At 44.7% G+C, this 14,727-nt stretch overlaps 1 long non-coding RNA gene across 1 annotated transcript; it reads left to right on the top strand.

Moving 5' to 3' along the window:
• Window positions 1–4,676: 4,676 nt before the first annotated feature.
• On the top strand, window positions 4,677–8,105 carry LOC308483014. Its single transcript, XR_013989546.1, has 2 exons — window positions 4,677–4,899; window positions 7,875–8,105. It is a non-coding gene; the product is annotated as an uncharacterized lncRNA (long non-coding RNA).
• Window positions 8,106–14,727: the final 6,622 nt, after the last annotated feature.

Here is a 14,727-nt window from a genome sequence, read left to right as displayed (position 1 = left end):
TCCTCCTATGGACGATTAATTAGTTAAGTTGCAGGAAGCAGGATGTAGAAAATGGAGTCCCCAAAGGATTGGTCTTGGGACCTGTGATTTTTAACTTGCTCCTAAACAATCTAGAAATAGGAGTGAGTAGTGACTTGTTCGGGGTCATTAAAACAAAAAGGGATTGTGAAGAGCTCCCATAGGACCCCTCCAAACTGAACAAATGGGTGGTAAAATGGCAAATGCAATTCAGTGTAAACAAGTGATGCGTGTCAGGGCAAAATAAATCTTAACTTCACATATAAACTCATGAGGTCTGAATGGGTGGTGACTGACCAGGAATGAGACCTTGAGGTCATAGAGGACAGTTCAATGTAGATGCCCACCCAGTGTGCAGCAACTGTGAAAAAGAAATTGAAAATAAAACTGCTGGTATCATAATACCATTATACAAATCTATTGTACAAGTGGATAGAGAAAGATTTTTTCTCCTTCTCTCCTAACGCTAGGACTCATGGACATCCAATGAAGCTGGAAGATTTGGGACAGGACTTCTTCACACAGCACACAGTTAAACTTAGGAACTCACTGCCACAGGAGGTTGTGACGGCCACCAACGTGGATGGCTTTAGAAAAGGATTAGGCAAGTTAGGCTATCAATGGCTTTGATCTGCCTCCACAGTCAGAGGCAGCAATACTGGGAAACCACAGAAAGTCCTCTTGTGCTTGGTTCGGCTTACAGGTTTCCCACAGGCATCTGATTGGCCACTGTGAGAACAAGATGCTGGTCTAGATGAGCCATTGGCCTGATCCATCAGGCTCAGTTTGGAAAAGTCCTCAAAGGGCTGCCCGGTTTAAGGGAGAAGGGAGAGCTGGGGAAGGAGCTTGAAGTTTCCTGTAAGCATCTGGTGAATAGACTGAACATGGGTCACCAGGTCCCCCTATGGTGAGAGGCATTCTATTTCTATGTACATTACAGTAATCATTTCTAAATTTGTGCCTATGCTTATAAATGAGGATACGTGAGTTCTATGCAAATATTTGTCCTCTGTTTGTGATGCATTTCATTGTTTCTGGCGAGGCACTGCTGTCCCCACTAAGCTTGGCAGATGATTCATCCACATCTGACTTGCTACCAGAAGCCACGTAGACTTTTACTCTGCTGCAGTGATGGGAAAGCCTCACTTCTTCTTTGGAGGTTCCCACTTGCATTTATGATAAAAAGAAACCTCGCATCTCAGCTAAGCCTTCCCAGCCAACAAACACCTCTATGTCGTCATCCTACTTGTTTCACAAACAAAGGAGGGCTGGCCTGATTCCTTGCTGCCAAGCCAGAAATCCCCCTGCAAAGGTCTAACGGGATCTGCCCTATATCTTCCATTGATCTGGGAATATAAACCACTTGTTACCTGACTGTGAATGCACTGGAACGCATTGTGTGGATTCTAGTAGCCAGTGCAACAGGTGCACAACCGGCATTATGTGTTCCAGTTTCAAGCCCTCATCAACAGAGGAGCATCCATTTTTTGCACCAACTGAAGTTTCTGAGCCATCTTCAAAAATAGCCGTACATGAAGCACATTACAGTAGTTGAACTTGGTTAGCACTAGTGAATGAGTAATTGAAGTCAGGTCCAGCCACTCTGGATACGGTCGTGCTTATGGCTCACAGCTAGCATAGCAGCACAAGTCAGTGAAAGTCGTCTCCCTGTCCCCATCCCAAAGCTGTGAACTTAGTCCTTCAGGGGGTATGTAACCTCATCAGCCAGCTCCCTAGCACACATTACCTCCCATCTCATCTGGTTTAAATTTCAGCTTGCTCATCCTTGTGCACTTCCAAACAGCCTCCATACACCTGTCCAAGAAAAGCACAGATCCTTGGGACAGGGGGTGGGGGTGGGAAAGGGAGGTTGAGTTGTACACCATTTGCATACCTGTGACTCAACACGGAGATCAAATCTCCAGATAACTTCTCCCAAATTTTAAAGAGCAGGTGGGAAGAAACTTCTCTGTGTGAATCACAAAATGCTCTGTCCAGACAATCAGTGAGCTGTCAGCTGGTTGTGCAGTGGCCTCGAAAAGGGCAAATGCCATGATAATGGATAATTAGGGATAGCGTTGAAAATAAAGCTGCTGCTATCATCATGCTGTGATACACATCTCAGGCGTGAACACATTTGGAATCCTGTGTACTGTTCTGGTCCCCTCACCTCGAAAAGGATGTTGTAGCATTGGAGAAGATTCAGAAAAGGGCAACCAGAATGATCAAGGGGATGTAGAGATTCCCCTATGAAGAAAGATTGCAGTGCATGGGACTTTGTGACTTAGATAAGATGCAAGTAAGAGGTGACACAGTAGAAGTTTATAATATTAGGCATGACACGCCGGCTCCCTCGGCCAATAAAGCGAGATGAGCGCCACAACCCCAGAGTCGTCCACAACTGGACCTAATGGTCAGGGGTCCCTTTACCTTTACCTTTAAGAAAGTGGAGAGAGAAAAGTTTTCCTCTCTCCCTCATAACACTAGAACTTGTGGATATCCAATGAAGCTGAATGTTTGAAGATTCAGGGAGGACAAAAGAAAGAGGACTTCTTCAGACAGTGCACAGTTGAACTATGGAACTTGCTCCCACAAGAGGTACTGACAGACCTGGATGGCTTTAAAAGATTATTGGACAAATTCATGTAGGAGAAGACGATCAATGGCTACTAGCCCTGTGGCTATGCTCTGCCTCCACGGGCGAAGCAGCAATGCTTCTGAAAATCAGTGGCTGGAAACCGGGGGGGGGGGGGCGGGCTGTTGTGCTCGGATCCTTCTTGTGGGTTTCCCACAGGCATCTGGTTGGCCACTGTGAGAAGAGGATGCTGAACTGGACGGGCCACTAGCCTGATCCAGCTGGCTTTGCTTATGTTCTTATGAGATGGTTCATTCCGCCCTTTTTCAATCTGTGTGTCTCTTCCTCCATTCGCCTTTCCCCAGCCACTCCATTGCATTCCCCTCCCTATTTGGTCCCCCCCCCCTTTTCTGGTTTTTCACCCTGATTTGTTGGCTCTGCTCCAAAAGACTGTGTTTGTCTCCATGGTCCACGATCAAGGAAGAGGAAGGAGCAAGCAATGTTTTCCGTCTGACACTTTTCTGCCGGCTGGTCCCTCGAAGCTTCTTCCCGCAGAGATGGGTGATGCACGTCACCATAGTTACAAAAGAAGCTTGTTTTTCCTGTAACAAGCTGTGAGAAATTGCATCACCTTTCCAGGCCAAGGTGGGTGGTTACAGCAGTGACTCATCTCTGCCCAGCCACTGGTGGATTATTTGATATTAACAAGGAGCGCTTGAGGAGCCCAGAAGGGAATAAGAGGATATGAGATCCAAGAGCTGGACTGATTTTTAATCCAGCTCCTGACATGCAGCCATATATAACTCCATTCCATCCAAATTAGGAGGGGATGTGGAGGTGTTGAACAGGTGTCTGGAAGCAGTAATAGACTGCATGGGGGCTAATAACTGAGGCTGAATGCTGATAAGATGGAAGTGCTGTGAGTGGGAGGTGTCCCAAGATGGATGTGCATGGGTGGGTGGTCCCCATGTCCAGGAATTATGTGTACAGCCAGAGGCACCAACTTGAGCAGAAGATTGGGGGAGCCGACGATGCACATATTGTGTGTTTGTGCGATGCAGGAACGCAGGGAGGCGCCAAGGGAAGGAGCCGAACGCAGCAGCGGTGCACCTTCAATGACTGGCGGGTCCTCCTCTATGGCGCTCAGCCTACTTCTCCTCCTACCACCACCACCAGCCCAGGGCTGCTTCCCCCCTCCCTCCCCTTAAAGGTAGTTCTTAGCTCTTGCTACCCACAGAAAGTAGCAGCTTCTCCCAGCCTCTCACCCTGGGAGACCAACATTTCCCAGTCTCTCACCAAACATCCCTCCATGAACCATCAACCATCTCCATGGTGTCTCTTGATTGTTCTGTCCGCATGTTATCAGTATACTATGCTATCAAACATAATGCTGCATGTTGTCTGTGGCATATCACTGAACATAAGGCAAACCCTCAAGCAGCCCCTATTTACAAGGCACAGTCCCAATGTTCTGGCATCAATGCCCCTGTTGTAAAATGTTCTTGTACATTCATTGCCATTCATCCATCCATTTATTTATTTATTTATTTATTTATTTCAAAGACCACCTTTCTCTCCAAAGTGGCATACATGGTTCACCCCACCCCACCTCCTCAATCCTGCAACAACAAGGTAGGCTAGGCTGAGAGCCAGTGACTGGGTCAACCAGTGAGCTTCATGGCTGAGTAGGGAGTTGAACCCTGGTCTCCAAGGTCCTAGTCCAGCACGCTAACCACTACACCACACTGGCTCTCCATTTTCAGCCTCCCCCCACCTCACCTGGACATCTAGCAGTTCAGTCTTGGAAGACATGGGGAGTGGGGGATCTTGTAATTGCAAAAATCTAGCCAAAATTTTGCACCAGCTTCCCTCCCATTCCTGTTCTTTAATATGCAATAGTAGGTAATCCTTAGTATGTATTTAACATAGCATGCAATGGTATATCATCCTTAATATATATTTGACATGCAATGGCGTGTACTCCTTAGTATCCAATGCTTGTCATGCTCAAAGTCGCTGCATAGATTCCAGTTGCAGCTATTCTAGAAGTACAGCCAGATCCATTGTGACATCAAACATTCTTTTCAAGAAAGAGGAACTGTTACGGTACAGGCAGTTTACTAAGACACTGTGCTCCGGAAGTCAGGATGGGACAGGCTGTTACAGAGTAAATGAATACAATGCAAAGCAGGCAGAGAAGAGATTGTGTAATGTGTGCAAGAGGGGAGAGTCAGGCAGTGATCCTTGATGGGTGAATAAGGGATGTTCCAGCTACGCCAGTGCTGAGTCCAAGAATCAAGGCAGAAGTAAATAACAAGGGCTTTGTTCTAAGATTAAAAAGTAACTGTCATTTGAAAACTCAATAAGTGTGCCCCAGCTTAGCGAGTCCCCATTGTTACTTCCCATCTCTTGTAATAGGCTGAATCCGTTCAGTTGGCTATTCCTTCCAGCTGCCTTAAAAGGAGACTTAGGGGGAAACTGCATGTTAAATCACCATATTTCTCCCTCTCCATACTCCCACAACCCAGCACTACAAAAGATAATCCTTAGTCCATGCAGGTAGTTATTTAGCTTGGTCAGGCCATCTCTCTGGTTCACTCTCTGTCCGAATGGTTGATGGAGTTGCTGATGTTTAGCCTGGAGAAGAGACGATGGAGAGGTGATATGATAGCCATCTTCAAATATCTGAAGGGCTCTCACATGGAAGATGGAGCGGGCCTCTTTTCTGCTGCTCCAGAGGGTAGGACTACAACTAATGGATTCAAATTGCAATGGAGGAGGTTATAGCTAAGCATTAGGAAGAACTTTCGGACAGTAAGAGCTGTTTGACAGTGGAACGGGCTCCCTTGGAAGGCGGTGGACTCTCCTTCCTTGGAGGTTTTTAAACAGAGTTTGGATGGCCATCTGTCAGGGATTCTTTAGCTGTGATACCTGCATTGCAGGGGATGAACTAAATGACCGTTGGGGTCACTTCCATCTCGACAATTATGTGATTCTATGATCCAAGGCAGGTTCTGGTGTCGTCTGTAGTGAGGATGACACAGTGAAATCATCCAGCACAGCACAGCTCACCTGCTTCACTTTCCTACTCTGATGGAGCCGAATAAGAAACATCCCACACACAGTCATCAGAAAGGTCATGAGTATAATGTTCTGTTCTTTCAACAAGCTTACAGAGAGATGTTAATCTGTATTCTCCCTTCCACAATATCCCAGTTTTTGGTTTTTTGAAAAATATGCTTTATTTATGCATTTTCAGAAGTAAATACAGTTAAAATGTCTAACTCGAAAGCACCCCCCATTTCCCCTCCCCCTCCTTCCCAGTCATCCCATATAATTCATATAATTCGCATAGAATTAAGGTGTTTAACAAATCATGTGTAAATATTGAGATCAATTGTAAATATTGGGTAATGTTCATTCTCCAAGCAGATTGCTCCAGAGAGTCAATGCCAGTGTCTTCGTCCTGTTGTTTCTGCCATGGGGGGAATGTACCATATGTCATCAAAATCTTAGATAGCTTTTCTATGAGTGCAACTCTTCCCATAGCATGCATCCCGTATAAAATTAGCAGCTGATTTCCAATTTTGAGCTAAAACCTGTCCAGCAGCCACCATAAAAAGGATTAATAGTTCTTTTTTTTTTTCTTTTTTTTAAAAAAGTCCTTTAAACCTTTAGCAAACAAGTTTGATAATGGTAGTCTGGGATCACAGGGAACTGTTCCACTTAACTTACTTCATCTATTCTTAGGCTATGAAAACCTTGAATCTTCTTGCAGCTCCACCACATGTGGCAATAAGGTCCCAAATCTTAGCAACCTCTCCAACCTCGTGGGTTTGCTTGTGAGCTTGTTTCATAGCATCTGAGAGGTGTGAAATGCCACCTATGTAGCATTTCTTTCTGTCCTGATATAGATATATATATATAAAGCTGATATAGACTTAAATGGTTTCCCCAAAAATTTATGTCACTCACTTGGCTCACTATTACAGATCAAATCTGATTCCTGCAGAGATTTTAAGGAACCTAGATTACCATGTGACAGTAATTTTTAGATGTGTAGTATTTAGGAGAAGCTGTTCTATGGGTTTGAGTGGTCTGATGGCTTGAGACATCCCTATAGGGTTGGAAGTAAAGTGTTTTACTTGAATAGCCAGCCAGTCTGTATCCTAGTTTTTCTGTTAGCTGAGTGCCTATCAACAGGGTGTTTATACAGGTCCCTAATGGTATTAAAAAATGTTTCCAGTCATTAAATTGTTGTTCCCTAGTTTTGCTATAAAACAAGGGATGGTGATAGCTATAAGAGGAAAGATGGCGGGAGCTAATCTTTTAATATAATCATAGAACTGTAGAGTTGGAAGAGATCCAAAGGGTCATCTACTCCAACTCCCTGCAATGCAAGAATCTTAGCTAAAGAATCCCTGACAGATGGCCATCCAACCTCCATTTAAAAACCTCCAAGTCCATCACATTTTGAGGGGGTTTGTTCCATTGCTGAATAGCTCTTACTCTTAGAAAATCTTCCTAATGTTGCGTTGGAATAGTTGGTCCATGTGGTTTGCAAATGCAGTTGGTTTTAATGCATCAGGAATGGAACAGCTGCTGCCTGTTTGCATTTGAAAGAATCTCATTCCAGTGAAATTCATGCACATTGCTGTGTTTCATCATTTAACATGTGCTACGTATATGGGATGTATTATGATCCCTTGTCAGAATATCCTAGGTTTCTTAACTCAAACAAAAAAGCTGCATTCAAATTGTTGTCCATTCGCACCCCAATGTTGCTCTGTTTACACTTCAGATTCCATTTGTTTTTCCCCAACTATTTCATTCATGAGAGATTCTGAAGATATGCCTGGTTTAGATTTTAAAACTCCAACAACATTCACTTCCGGAACGCAGGCTCCCCCTTCTTCCCTGAACTGAAGGTGACATCATCGGTGACTATGACAGAACAATAGGCCTAGGCCAGCCTTGGTCTGGATCTGAGGCGTGGAAGGCTCAGAAACCTGTCTTGCTCTCTGTGCTGAGTCCATAGAAAGCTGTGGCTTTCTATGTTCCCTCCTAGAAACCTAATGGGGGAGGAAGATATGCTCCATATGAATAGATGTGTAAATAAAAACAATATTGTGGGACTAAGTCAAAGAAGCTCGGTGATAAGAGCATCACACTTTGCATGCAGAAGGTCCCAGTTTCAGCTGCCAAGAAAAGCTTGGGAAGTCCCCCAACTAAGATTTTAATATTAGTTTTCTGATATATCCCCTCCCCACTGATCTTCCAGGATGAGAAGAGGTCTGAAGAGGGTGGAGCAGAGACAGCCATGTCAGCAGAGTTTCAGATTGCATGGGAAGGACCCACAGGAGGAGGAGATTTAGGCAGCTGTGGGAAGGCGGGGATCTTCAGCCTCCACAATGGCCTCATAGGTGCAAGACCTACTGAGAAGACTTGCTGTGCTCATTAGGCCTGACTCTCCTGAGCTGACCTGGTTTCTGCTAATAAAGAGTTAACATCACATACTGCGTGTGATTTATTGCTGGCTGGCTCCGACAGTTGAATGCCTGTGGGTAGTCCCAAAACAGAGTCTGTTTCAACAAAAATTAAGGAAAGAGTGAAGATGGTGAACGTAGTCATGAATTTAGCCCAGAGCAGCAGAGTGAAATTGACAGCTTAAAAATGGCTATCTGGGATCTTGAACATCCAGTGGAGAACAGGAGGATCAGCTTTGGGCGACTGGCATACGTGAGACCTGCCCCTGCTCTGGAGTTGCTTATTTCCTGTTGGTTTCGCTTGTTTGTTATATCGTACTTTGGGTTCAGTGTTTCCAGTTGCTGGAAATCACAGAGGGGACAGCGCCCTTGACACCCAGCCATAGTTTTTTTATTATGTTTAATGGTCTTCTTGTTATAAATTTGAGGATCCTTTGGGTGGGTTATAAATGAAATAAGGGTGTTCCAGAACCAGAGTTACTAAAAAACATCTGCAAACATCTGCTCCTCCAAGTTCAATTAGGAAATTTGTTTAAAAGCAGTTCCTTTCAAGCCCAAAGTCTTCCATGCAGCTCTTGGAGTACCCTTAAATCCTTTGTGAGCAAGAGACGTGTTGATTCAATTAAAATGTATAAAGGGAGCACGATGCTGACAAATTCAGTTGAATGATCAGCCTTGAGAGATAGGATGGAGTTATCTTCCAGGGGTTTGCTTTTTGTCACATGGCATCCCAATCTCCGCAAGTCGTGCAAGATTCTGGGAGTTCCAGGTCGTGTTCAGGGTTGTGTTTCCATTGCGAATTCGGGGCACAGTGGAGTCTGGAGCACTTTAAGATATATGGTTTATTTTACACCTATATATGCCTAAAGTCTTCCAAGAATGGGGTGCAGAACATTATACCCCAATAGTGTCTCTCCTTGCCCCTCTCATAGTTCAGCAGCTGAGGTTTAAAGCAGCTGCCAGACATGGCTGCTAGTCTCTCAGTGCAGTCTCCTCCAGCCAGAGCCAAGATGGTTTTGCCCTGCCCAGCAGCTCATGGAAGTCTGGGTTCTCCTTCTTCCTTCCAACACATCCTTCACCAAAAACCCAGCCCTCCTGCAAAACAACACTCCTTTTCAATCACCTCTCACACACTCATTGTCTTGGCAATATCTGTTTGGTACTAACCTGGGCAACTTCTTTGATGTTATGGGTACCTGACCATCATTTCATAATGGCCTACATTCAACCACCCCAGCCAGGCAAATTTGCACAAGCTAAACCCAGGAATTTCCATTGGCACTGTTCAGGAAAACTGCTGCAGCCTGTATTTATCCCTTCAGTGTCCCAAATATTAGCTATATTCAGACATTCATTTGTTTCTTGGGTTTAGCATACCCATCAACTGCCCTGGAAAACCTGGGACATCCCATTTTTTCTTATGAGACCACGGCGGCCATTTTTGGCGCCTTGCTGTCTCATGATTTTGGGCCGAGATCTTGCCCCAGAAAAAGTGGTTTTCCAGTTCCATGATCTCATGTGGCGCCCCAAAGGCAAGTGGAACATCCTCTCAGAGGACCATTTGGCCTATGTAAGCAGACTCACTCAGTGCCTGACTTCATCATCCTCATTTTCACCAGTGCTATATAGCAATATTGTTCTTACAGTCGCCAGCCTGGCTGCTGAGCTTGCTGGATCAGGGCAGAATACATTTGGGGGTTTGGGGAGGCAGTCCAGCAGCTTCTGAACTTTCATTAACATAAGCTCACTGATTTCTGTAGCAATATTGTTGCTAGATCAGAGCAAAATGCACTTGGGGGGGATTGGGGGCAGTCCAGCTTCTTCTGAAGGGTGATTACAATAAGTGCTGGTGGGCGTGAACTTTTGCTTTTTCACCGTAAATATAAATCTTGATTAAACCTCAAGTGTGGAATTGTTCAAACCTTTGGAGTTACAAAGCAACGTTTACTCCTTTAAGCATCAGGTACACCTGGCTATTTTATGCCTGGAAATCAGTAGAGAAACATGTTCCATCCCTTCAGCAGAAACAACTCAGTCGGGGATAATTTGATTGTCCTCTATTTTCTGGCTTTCTGACACTTCCCAATTGATTGTGTTTCCTTGGGCAGCGGTGTTTTAACTCTATGCCAGTTGGTTTATCTTGTTAACTAACACTTGCTTGGGGATCAGACTGTCCTCAGCAAATGCCGCCTTAAGACCTACCTGGTGAGTCATGCATCCTCTTGTCTCCTGCATGAACCCCAGTCCTTCCATCCTAAGCTCAGGTTGTATATATGGGTAAATAAAACCACATATCCTGAAGATACCACAGCCTCCATTGACCCGCATTCCAAAGTAAATGAAACCTGGTAGAAGCACATGGAACTCCCAGAGTTTCTCACCACATGGAGGTTAGGGTGGTGTGTAACAATGCATTGAGATGCAGTGTGGAGTAGTGGTTAGAGCACTGAACTAAGACCTGGGAGACCAGGGTTCAAATCCCCACTCAGCCATGAAGCTCACTGGCTGACCTTGGGCCAGTCACTGCCTCTCAGCCTAACCTACCTCCCTAGGTTGTTGTGGGGATTAAATGAGGAGGGAGGAGAACCATGTACACCACCTTAAATGCCTAGGAGAAAAAGGTGAGCTATAAATGCAATGAGATAAATAATAAATACATTGGGCTGTTGTGTAGAAAATTGGCAGACTAGTGACTGCAATGTGGCATTTTAATATTTTCCTTTATCTTTGTCCTCGTTGTTACCCACCCTGGGGTCTCGCAACAAACGGTGAGATATGTTTGTTGCTTTCTTTTTTAAGGTTTATTAAATTTTCTCAGAAATACAGTCATACCTTGGTTTTCGAACAGCTTAGTTCTCGAACGTTTTGGCTCCCGAATGGCGCAAACCCAGAAGTGACTGTTCCGGTTTGCAAACTATTTTTGGAAGCTGAACGTCCGACGGGGCTTCCGCGGCTTCTGATTGGCTGCAGGAGCTGAAAATCAGAAGCCGCACTTTGGTTTTCCCATGTTTTGGAATTCAAATGGACTTCTGGAATGGATTCCGTGTGACTTCCAAGGTACAACTATAGCAGTACAGTAGAACCTCAAGTTACAGACGCTTCAGGTTACAGACTCCACTAACCCAGAAATAGTACCTCAGGTTAAGAACTTTGCTTCAGGATGAGAACAGAAATTGTGTGGAGGCGGCGCGGCAGCAGCAAGAGGCCCAATTAGCTAAAGTGGTACCTCAGGTTAAGAACAGTTTCAGGTTAAGAACAGACCTCCAGAACAAATTAAGTTCTTAACCCAAAGTACCACTGTATAAAAATGAAATAAACCATGTAGAAAACAACCAGAAACTGTGTTACAATTATGGTAATGCAAGTAGGCAGATCCAGACTTGATTTTGCACATTTTAGTCAAAGGAAGGGACCAATAACCAGAGTGTCTAATACAGCCATAGAAGCAGGAGATCGCAACCATACAGCCTCACCAGGCATGTGTTGCTGGTGGTGGAGGGTTTGCAGTGCACGATTCTTGCTTATGAAACATATGAAAGGCAGCCATGTAACACTGAAGTGGCCGTGTTTCATTACCCCTTCAGCATCCTCTGTGGATGGGTTAAGTGGACAACGCAATATCCCACACTTTCTTAAGCCACCTTTCACAAGATGAACAGATAGGAGACTTCTGGAATCTGGAATCCCTTTTCTTTTGCTTTCCTTTGACACGTTTATTTAGTTTTCAAAAACTACAGTGTACAAATGAGACAAACAATAAAGAAACAAAGAACGATGACTGTGTGGAGCACATAGTTTCAGTTGGAATGAACAGAAGGCTTACAGTTGCATCCTAAAACAATAGATGCTGGGGGGGAAGTCTTGGATGCTACAAAGGTAGACTCTTATTCACCAGGGTTTTTTAAACAGAAGTTGGATTCTTTAGCTGTGTTTCATGCATTTGCAGAGGGTTAGACTAGACGATTCTTGGGATCCCTTCCAGCCCTATGATTATATGATGTTATGATTCTATGAAGGGGCATTTTAGAAGTCAGGGTAACATATCAATAAGACAGCCTCACCACACAGAGCCACTTGTTGTTGGGGGCCTAAGCTGTCAGTGCTCTTTGCATTTATAAAGCATCTAATCGGAAACCATGCATCCTCAAAATGGTCTCATTCCCTAACCCCTCTTAGAACCCTCCTCTGTTGGGTTAAACACTCAGACAAGGCCATGTCCTGCACCTTCTCAAACCAATAGGGACGCCATGCAGACTCCCAGCATTGGGAGATTTTGAATCTGGCTGCAGGCGGCAGCAAAGCAAGTGACTCCTTATTTTATATGGGTGGAATTTGAGACACTTGCCATGTGACTAGGAGTGCCAAGTCTGGATCAGGAGTGAAGGTTTGGTTTGTTATTGTGGAGAGATCCGCAAATATAGATCACCAATAAGATGTTAGTTTTTTACACCCTCTCCCTGCCCCCCGCATATGGGAAAAGGTGCCCTTATGGCCACAAGCTCTCCAACATAGTGGCATGAGATAAATTGTTTTTTAATAAACAGGCAATAAAAGAAGAAATATCAGCTTGCAAAGCAGGGAGGGGAAATCAGCTCTACAATCAGGTGTGGTGAAGATAACCATGAGGACTAGCTTCCAGAAGCCCAACCTAGTGGAAATATTCTCTGCCTTCAGTAGGCACATGACAGGACATCATTCCGTAACAAACAACTCCTTTGTGCAGGAAGTGACACCATCCTAATGTGTCAAAAAAGTGGTGTGGAATTGTGCAATTTGCCTGTTTTTCACAATCACACTCCGCTCCAATGAAGTAAACATAGAGCTCAGTTGCCTCTTTGTGGAGCCCTGAAAAGGAGTGGAAGCTGGCAAGACCTGAGCCCATTTCAGATGAGAGGTGTGTAGCTATCAGTGGAGAAGAAAACTCAAGCCCCCCTCCCTTCCAACCCCACCCCAACCCTCGCCATCCAAGTGTCCCTTCTAAAGCTGGGAAGAGAGTCTGCAGACCTGGAAGCCGTTCTCCCACTTCCACCTTCCAAGCGTGGATATCTCCGCTTATGTCATCAAAACACTCCTTAAATATAGTACTTGGGTCAAATCGATCCCCAACAATATGACCTGTTCAGGCAATTCCAAGTCTTGAAAAAAATAAGAAGAGCCTGCTGGATCCAGCCAATGGCCCATCCAGCCCAGCACTCTGTTTTCCCAGTGGCCAACCAGATGCCACAATAGGAAACCTGCAAGCAGGATTTGAACACAAGAGCCCTCTTCCCCCCCGTGGTTTCCAGCATCTGGCATTCAGAGGCATTTACCACCTCAAACAATGGAGTCATATCATATAATCATCATGGCTAGTAGCTATCAATAGCCATTTCCTCCATGAATTAGTCTACTTCATCCTCACATCCTTGTGGGAGGGAGGGTTATTGATTTGTTTCATCTTTGCTCTTGTTTTTATTATGTACTTTGTGGGGGGGGTAGTTTCTGTGAACTCTCCTGAGATCTGCCCCGACGGCAGTATACAATTTAATAAATCAATTTTAAAAATTAAAAAACATGGAATACTTTGGTGAAGGGAGGCAACTGGGTTTACTTTTATTTATTGAGAATTTTGTCCCCTTTTTTTGCACAACATATGTGGCAGGTTAAACAACATTGGCTTATTTATAAAACTAAATTCTGATTTGTTTGTAGGGAGGTTATACAACGTCTCATCAAGCATTTGGTATCCCACACTTCCCAGTGCATTTTCCTGTCACTTTCCGTATGGCAAACGCTTCAGGGGTTGTTGTTTTTTCATTTTTTGGAGCAGGGGAGCAAGTTAGCTGCCCAAGAGCACCAAATTAACTTTAATTGCACAACAAGAATTTGCCAGCATGTGATTGAAATAGTGACAGTGAAGCTTCCAAAGCCCCGTGCATGTAGAACCTACTAAGCTCCAAATTCCCTCCATTCTGACCACTGGAGCATCCTTGGATCTGAACTTTGAGCAGGTACCATTTTTGAGCTTTTAAGCTCTCCCCCTTGCTGGGGTGGGCAGCATGGCCTTCTCAATGTGCTTGCTCTGGAAGCCTAGGGATGCTCATGTGAGATTTCTCAGGAACTTGGATGGCTTTGCAAAATCTCAAGGGAGCATCCCAGAACCCATGCGCTGAGCACCCACTCCCCAGCAAGGCAGAGAGCTGAAAATGTCTTTCCATGCTGGGAAATAGCCTTCAGAAAGAGCTTTCAAGATTGTTTGCATTTAACTTGCGTATTTTCAACCAGCCAGCCTTCAATCACATAAGGTTGAAATCCCTCTAGTTAAAGGGATGTAAGGTGTTGTCATATTGTAATGAAGCCTAGATACTATTTTCTACTGCTCAGCTCAGTTCCTTTGAGCATGGTGCTGATAATGCCAAGGTCATGGGTTCGATCCCCATATGGGCCACCTGTATATTCCTGCATTGCAGGAGTTGGACTAGATGACTCTGGGAGTCTCTTCCAACTCTACAGTTCCATGATTCTATCATTTTAACAGAAATAAGTTAATCTTTGACCTGTTGCAAGCACTGAAGGATGCCAAAGACAGGGGCCCAGAATACGTTCCAACTTTCATCACCCCCCACCCCTCCCGGGACTCGTGGCTCTTTAAGAAGTCCTCCATGCCAA

This window comes from Podarcis pityusensis (genome assembly GCF_964106645.2).
Source record: "Podarcis pityusensis genome assembly, chromosome: 8".
Classification (NCBI taxonomy): Eukaryota; Metazoa; Chordata; class Lepidosauria; order Squamata; family Lacertidae; genus Podarcis; species Podarcis pityusensis.
Note: the sequence above shows the minus strand (reverse complement) of the source record. Positions and strands in the feature narration are given on the sequence as shown.